The sequence below is a fragment of the Acanthopagrus latus genome, chromosome 6, assembly GCF_904848185.1.
Source record: "Acanthopagrus latus isolate v.2019 chromosome 6, fAcaLat1.1, whole genome shotgun sequence".
Classification (NCBI taxonomy): Eukaryota; Metazoa; Chordata; class Actinopteri; order Spariformes; family Sparidae; genus Acanthopagrus; species Acanthopagrus latus.
The window spans coordinates 11,336,903-11,344,760 of record NC_051044.1 but is presented as its reverse complement, the minus strand read 5'-3'; positions in this window follow the sequence as shown (position 1 = coordinate 11,344,760).

Genomic DNA, 7,858 nt, shown 5'->3' with positions numbered 1-7,858 from the left:
CTGATTTATGCCCCTAAATCCTGCACACAGCATCCTTTTAACCTTTGCACCCTGCTGTGGATCAAAAGATTCAGACAGTGACCTTCTCCACTTTTTAAACACCGATTGAGTGATTTTTCAGATCAATAGATGTTCAGATATGAAGGTAAAACTGAGCAAAGGTTGAAAAGTGAAAGGTTTTTAGATGTTACGATCATATCGACTGAATCACAGTTACTTCGGGGCATTGGAGATAAATGAAATCAGGAAACTTGTTTTTTACGTTGTCATTTTCAGCTGAAACTGTAACATTTAAAGATATCGTAAACCGTGGTGGTACGACCTGTTTGACTTTTTCGCTGGGCTTGTTTAATGTACTGTGTTGCTTTGCCAGGGTCTCTGGAATCTACACAACAACACATCTCGGTTAAAAGATTAACTGTCATTTTCATGGTAAGTCTCCAATTGAAGGTTATTTAAAGTTTTGTTATTGATAAGCTATGACAGCATCCAACATGCAGTTCAGACAAATTAGATGTATATACTCTGAAATGACATCATTAAAAAAGACAGCTGAATTTTCCATAAGCTAAATGTGATTGTGACATTGTGATTTATTCAGTTGTCTTTTTACAGTAACTATATTTCAGTGATTGATCGAGGAAAAGCTGTTGAAACAATATTTCGACTATAGGGGCTCCTAAGATTCATCTGATGGGTCAGAAAATGATTTAAAGAATAAGAAAGACAAAAGAATATACTGATGTTACAGAATAATATTATAGTTTTAACTACTTAAACAATTTTTTTTAAAAAAAAGTCTTTTAAAGCCTGCATTTAGCCCATAAACTGTGATTTGGGGTTACAGGCAGACATTTGGTTTATTTCAGTACCGGAGTTTCAAACCACCGGAGTAACCATGTAAACAGACTTATAGTCGGACGGAATCAATAATCTGCAGTTGTGATTGTGCCAATAAGGTCATTACTTTGGCGAAATCTATTGAACCGAACGGCACACTTTTGAAAAGGGAACATGCCGTATGGTGCGTATGGCATGTTCACTTTTCAGAACTAAATCAGTCAGGACAAAGGGAGTCTTGTTGATATATCAGCCCTGTGTTCCAGTTAAATCCACAAAATCACTTAGTCACAGACACGTCAGCCTGTTTCCTCATAATGGTGCCAAGTTAAGCTCTCCCATTGTTCCTCAAATTCTTTTTTAATATTTCATCATCTTTGAATTACTTAATTTTCTATCAGTGTTTTTTTTTTCCTGCAGGGTGTTGATCGTGACTGTGTGTTGTTAGTATCTAGGGGCTTCCTAGTCTGGCATCATGTGCAGTTGCTAAGGGACTGATGCAGGAGAACATGCTCAGAACTACAGAGCCACAGTTATCTATCGCCACTCACAGCTGATTATTTATTCATACAGGCTGACATTTGAACAATGAGGGAGGGAAGTGTCGCAGCTCTGGTGACACACGCAGAGAAAGAGTTAATCAGGTTTATTGGAACCGACTGGAGTGTTCCTCTTTTTGCAAAAATACAAAGCCGTTTAAGAGGAATGTACTGTAACGTGTGGAGCTCTTTAGAACTTGAACTCCTGCCATAAAAAACAACTGACATAAATTTAAATAAAAGTATATTCAAATATATGGTATTGTAATTTATTCCCATGAATGCTACTCAGAGTAATCACAGTCCACAGCTCCTCTGCCAACAGGGTTGGATCTCTCTCTAGAGATGACACCTGTCCCGTTTTTCCCAGAATTTTCTCTTTTTTCAACAGCTCCACAACAAACATAACATGATAAGATATTAGAAACATTTTCCTCCTCATTTTCTTTCTCCTCCCCATGCAATTCCCATGAGCGTGATTGACGCAGAATCAGAATCAGAATCAGAATTCCTTTGTTGGTCCTGCGTGTCACAACAGCCTAATCAATACACATTAAAAATGTACAAAATAAACAATATCTAATAAAAAGGTAAGAAATAGATTCTTACATACTGGGGCACTATCACATACATAATATGTACTAGTGCCCCGCCCCTTTCTGCGACATCATCCCCATGAAGTCATCATTCACATTTAATTTAATTCATTTTATGGTAAAAGTACAGAACAGAAATCAATGACACTTGAGCTGAGGTGTCCAAATTACCTGAATGAACCCGACTGCAATGTTAAAGTAATGTAACTTGATTACAATCAGTTAGTTTTGGATTAATAACAAATGAAGAACAGAGAAATTAAATATCAATAAAAAAGTAGCTTTTTGTGTATCCTGTTAACAAGTGTTTATCTGTGTTTGTTCTATTAATTTTCATCTTAACATTTGACAAGAGAAGTTACAGTAAATATGATGCAGTTGAGTTTCTCCGACAGGGACTTGAACTCAGGATAAAAGCAAGACCTCAGGTCTCAGAACTCCTCTGCTGACAGAGATATACAACCTTGAAGGGTGACAGACCTCTCTGGTTGAAATGACGTAAACCACGTCAAATAAGTCCAGCCCACAGGCTTTCTGACGAATCCATGTCGTGCACGCCAAAAGGGGCGGTCTCGCTCGTTTCCCGCGTGAAATTAGCGCATTTCCCTCCAAAAACTTAGATGTGGATATATGTAGCTGACTGATCTTCACTCTGGTCTCTTCTCTGAGGAAGCGAAGACGGTGAGTAAACTGTTCTGTACGAATCTGCTTTGTGTGTCGAGTTACCTGCTCAGTACAGGTGTATTCATGTCTGTGTGGGAGGTGTACAGATAGTTAATACTTATTGATCTCAGGTAATAAGCCCAAGTGATATTCCTTTACATATCAGCAGTTCCACATAGTAACTACGTTCATGTTGTCTCAGCCAAGTATGTGCGGGTTAAAATGGAGCCAGCCTCCCTGTCAGTGAGATTTGTTTCTACCTCAAATGTTTCTGAAATAACTCTGAACAGAAACTGAAGACGCCTCATTTAACTGTTCAGTGATGAGATAAATTCGGCTGGAACATAATCCTTTAATTACAGCCAGTTAAATCCTTGATGGACGTTGTGTTTTGTTCCATGCACCAAACTCCATTGCGATTTTGGTCGTTTTTATCTCTGCCATGTTAATTACATGAATAATGCACAGTTAACTAAACTTTGGTCACCATCTAAAAACAAGAAGGTAGTTTCTGTAAAGTCGGCATGAAATATTTTTTAAATTTTTTTATTTATCTATTATCTAGAACAGCATGAAAGCTGTTTAGCTAATGCTATACTGGTCAGTGTAAGTGAGTGGTTATGTTAGCTAGCTGACTTTAAAGTTGTTGCAGATGCACTGCAGGTTTGGGAAACACGTTAGCAGCGGCTCAGCTGCCTTTATTAACGGGTACTGATACTATAAGGAGCTTATAAAGACGTCTGAGTCATTTAATCGTTGTGTTTTTACCGACAGGTTAGCATGTTAGCTAACATGTGTGTCTGTTGGAGAGTGTTAGCTTGAAGGCATTATCCTGCTGTGTGACGTTAACTTGTTAAAACTAGCATCTTTACAGCTGAATAACTGAGTACAGCACAGTTAGCTAACAGGTGTTTATCCAAGTGTTGTGTTTATAATGTCTGAGTATGTTAGTATGTTAGCATCCAGAGGGTTATTTTGACCTCCAAGTGTTGTGTTTATAATGTCTGAGTATCTTAGTATGTCACCATCTAGAAGGTTATTTTGAGCAGCTAAAGTAGTTTATACACACAATATGCAGCCTCACTGTAGCCTGCACAGAATGTATTCAGGGTGTTTGTCTCAGTTCTGGTTTAATGTGTGATTTAAATAACTGCACTGACTCCCTCTCTGTCAAAAGATAGACTTTAAAATCATATTGCTTGTCTATAAAGCACAATATGTTTTCAGGATTTAATACATTTGATTTATTACATCAGATTATAGCAGATTTTATAGTGCAGAGTGATGTGAGACTCCTGAAATGATGTCATGCACATGGTTACAGACTGCTATACCATTCTTTATTATGAAATGATAATCCTGTAAGAAATCCCCTTTGTGCCGGATGTGTCTGTAATCTGATTACATCTTCCTTTTTACTGGTATAATCATACCATGTATGTAGTCATCATGTTATACTAAAGTTCTTCCTCCTCTCTCCAGGTGGACAGTGGGACTTGTCTTCAGCTTCAGGTGGAACAGCTCTGACCTGTATGGTGATCAGCACCAGAGAGGAGAGACACCTGGTCCAGCAAGGTCAGTGCAGTGGATGTCCAAAAGTTAAAGGCAGAAAGTCTGAGATTTGTCAGTTGCTGTTCATTAATACTCTGGGATCAGTAAATGATTTTAGAGGGTAGTCGAGTCTCATTCACAGGTTGGTGAATACCAACAGTTTGGGTTGGTAGAAGCCACTGTAGTGTCTCTGTTAAGACGCTACTCTTTAAATTTAGTAATATTTTAAATCTTTTTTGTTTACTAAGAGGAAATATAAACAGTCTGTTTAGAACGCCTGCATTTATTTGATCTAATCATATTTTATTTAACATGTATATAAACACTGTTCAGCCACAGCATTAAAACAACTGACAAGTGAAGTGAGCATCGATCATCTTGTTACAATCAAATGTTCTGCTGGGAAACTTTGACTTCTGTCATTTCTGTGGATCCTCTTTGACAAACACCACCCACCCAAACACCGTTCAGACCAACTGCACCCCTTCATGGCAAAGAACCCAAGGCCTCAAACTGGCCTCCTCATTCTCCAGATCCCAATCCAGTTGAGCATCTGCTGGATGTGCCAGAACCAACTCCCATCCATGTTGGGGCCCCCATGGATTGTTCTTGGCTCTGACTGCATCCAGTGGAAGCTCAGGTGGATTGAGATCTGGGGAATCTGGAGGCCAGGTTGACACCTTGAGCTCTTTCCCACGTTCCTCGGGTCGTTCCTGAGCAGTTTTTGCAGCGTTGCAGGCGCTTTGTCCTGCTGGGGGGGCACTGCCATCAAGGAGTGCTGCTGCCATGAGGGGGTGTACTTGGTCTGCAGCTGTGTTTGGGTGACTGGTGCTTGTCAAAGAGACATCCACATGAATGCGAGGAGTCATGGTTTCACAGCCGAACATGACATTGGAACACAATGATCCATGTTATTTATTTCACCTGTTATTCGTTCTAATTTTGTCACTCTCAGTGTCTACACATGTTAAATACTTTATGAATTAGATCAAATAAATGCATTTAGGCACTGTAACCAGACTTGTTTATATTTCCTCTCAGTAAAACAAAACCTGTTTAAATGACTTCCTCTTCATTTGAACCCTGTGGGTTTTGTGCTATGACTAATGCATTTTAAATGGACAGCTTCATTTATGTAGATTCAACACTAACCTAAGCCTCGGCCTATTCGACCAGCAGGCCACTAATAAGGATCATATTCAGTTTCTGATGTGCAACTGTGTGGTAGTGAAGTTTTTGGTTTAGAAGCGGTTCTTGTGTTCTCATTCATGATAGAGGTGCAGCAAACTGAGCTTCAAACACCAGCAGAATGACCGGAGACATGTTAATTTCTGTCAGCCTGTGTAAGGTTTTGCTCGAGCAGTTGTAAGGTTGTCTAAGTCCTTCTGAGTGTATAAAGTATGATGAGCAGAGCCTGGTGTTAACATTGCTGTTCTTATTCGTGGTAGAAGTGCAATGAAGTGAGAGCTACAACACCAACAGAACTGACTGGAGACGTGTTGTGTTGGAGGCCTTGTGGTATAGAGCTGTTTAGGGACAAAAGTTCAGTGACAGTAATACAGATGTTAGTGGTCTGCCAGGCAAACTTGGTGTTATTGTAAGTTACAGGTTAACTTGACCAGACTTCAACTATCTTCAATGGCAAATGCCCGAGTGCTGTCCATCGGAGCTGTAAGCAGTGGTTTCCATGAATGGCAGTAGTCAGGCCTTTGATCAGCCGCTGGTATTGGTAATAGCGTATCTTACGAGCCCTTGTGCGATCCCGCCAACTTACAGGTCCCTCATGTTCAGACACCTATGGTATGGTAGAAGCGTGCACAAAGTGTGCGTGTTTAGCTTGGGCCTCGGCCTGGCTAGGGACATGCTCAGGGCCACGGTAGAAGCTAGCCTGACGCCACTAAAGCAGCTTGGATCTCTGCCCTCATCTGTCCATGACGATTCCACTCGCGAGTTCAGTGTGCATGGACGCGATGCCTTTGCTTGAAGATAATGTTGAACTCTGTGATAAAACAAAATTTAAAAAATTTTTTTTTGCAGGAATTCAATTTCTTTGCAACTGTGTGTAACAGCATCCTGCTTGATAACACCATGCAGAGATCATTACAAAGCTGTTACAGGGCCCTCGGCCTCACTGCTCAGCAGGCCACTAATAACAATCCGATTGTGCTGTGGTAAAGTTTTTTGTTTGGAAGCAGTTGTTGAGGTCATGTTCATGGTACAAGTGCAGTGAACTGATAGCTACAAACAGCTTGAGCGTTTGTTAATTTGTCTGCATCCTTCTGATTGTATTGAAAGGTTGTTTTTAGTTCAGGTACATCTCCACTCGAGCGCACAAATTCAGAGAGTTCTTGATAAGCTTTATGAAGCCTTGGAAGTTGTTGTTTTGCTGGAGAAGCATCGTGGTATAAAGCTTTTCAGGCTAACAGTGTTAGCTAAACAATGTTGAGCGCAGTAAGCTACAATAACTAGTTCACCACCACAGAGTTCTAGGCACCAAAGTTCAATAAGAGCAATCCAGTTGTTAGTAGTCTGCTAGGCAAACCAGGTTTGTGTGAACTGACCAGCCAGAGCAGACTGAGGCCCCGCCTCAAAACCCACAGGATTCAAGGATTGTTTTTACAGCTACTGGATACAAAAAAATATATATCTTGAAATAAAATGTCCTCCATATGCAACACACTGACTCTCAACTTTCTGCTTTTAATGCTGGATAACTTAATCTATAACAATACATCATGTTTGATCATCAAATATTTAATATTGTTTATTTGAATCTGCAAAGTAACGTAGTGACTAAAGCTGTTAGACAAAGTGCAGTGAAATTATGAATAATACAGTTAAAAACTTAATTATGCAAAATATGAAACGTATTTAACATGTATATACACTGTTCAGCCACAACATTGAAACAACTGACAAGTGAAGTGAGCATCGATCATCTTGTTACAATCAAATGTTCTGCTGGGAAACTTTGATTTCTGTCATTTCTGTGGATCCTCTTTGACAAACACCACCCACCCAAACACCGTTCAGACCAACTGCACCCCCTCATGGCAAAGAACCCAAGGCCTCAAACTGGCCTCCTCATTCTCCAGATCCCAATCCAGTTGAGCATCTGCTGGATGCACCAGAACCAACTCCCATCCATGTTGGGGCCCCCATGGATTGTTCTTGGCTCTGACTGCATCCAGTGGAAGCTCAGGTGGATTGAGATCTGGGGAATCTGGAGGCCAGGTTGACACCTTGAGCTCTTTCCCACGTTCCTCGGGTCGTTCCTGAGCAGTTTTTGCAGCGTTGCAGGCGCTTTGTCCTGCTGGGGGGGCACTGCCATCAAGGAGTGCTGCTGCCATGAGGGGGTGTACTTGGTCTGCAGCTGTGTTTGGGTGACTGGTGCTTGTCAAAGAGACATCCACATGAATGCGAGGAGTCATGGCTTCACAGCCGAACATGACATTGGAACACAATGATCCATGTTATTTATTTCACCTGTCACTGGTTCTAATGATGTGGCTCTCAGTGTCTACACATGTTAAATACTTTATGAATTAGATCGAATAAATGCATTTAGGCACTGTAACCAGACTTGTTTATATTTCCTCTTAGTAAAACAAAACCTGTAAATGTTCAAATTTACTTCTGAATTAAATTAAATTAAAACTCCATGTGAAT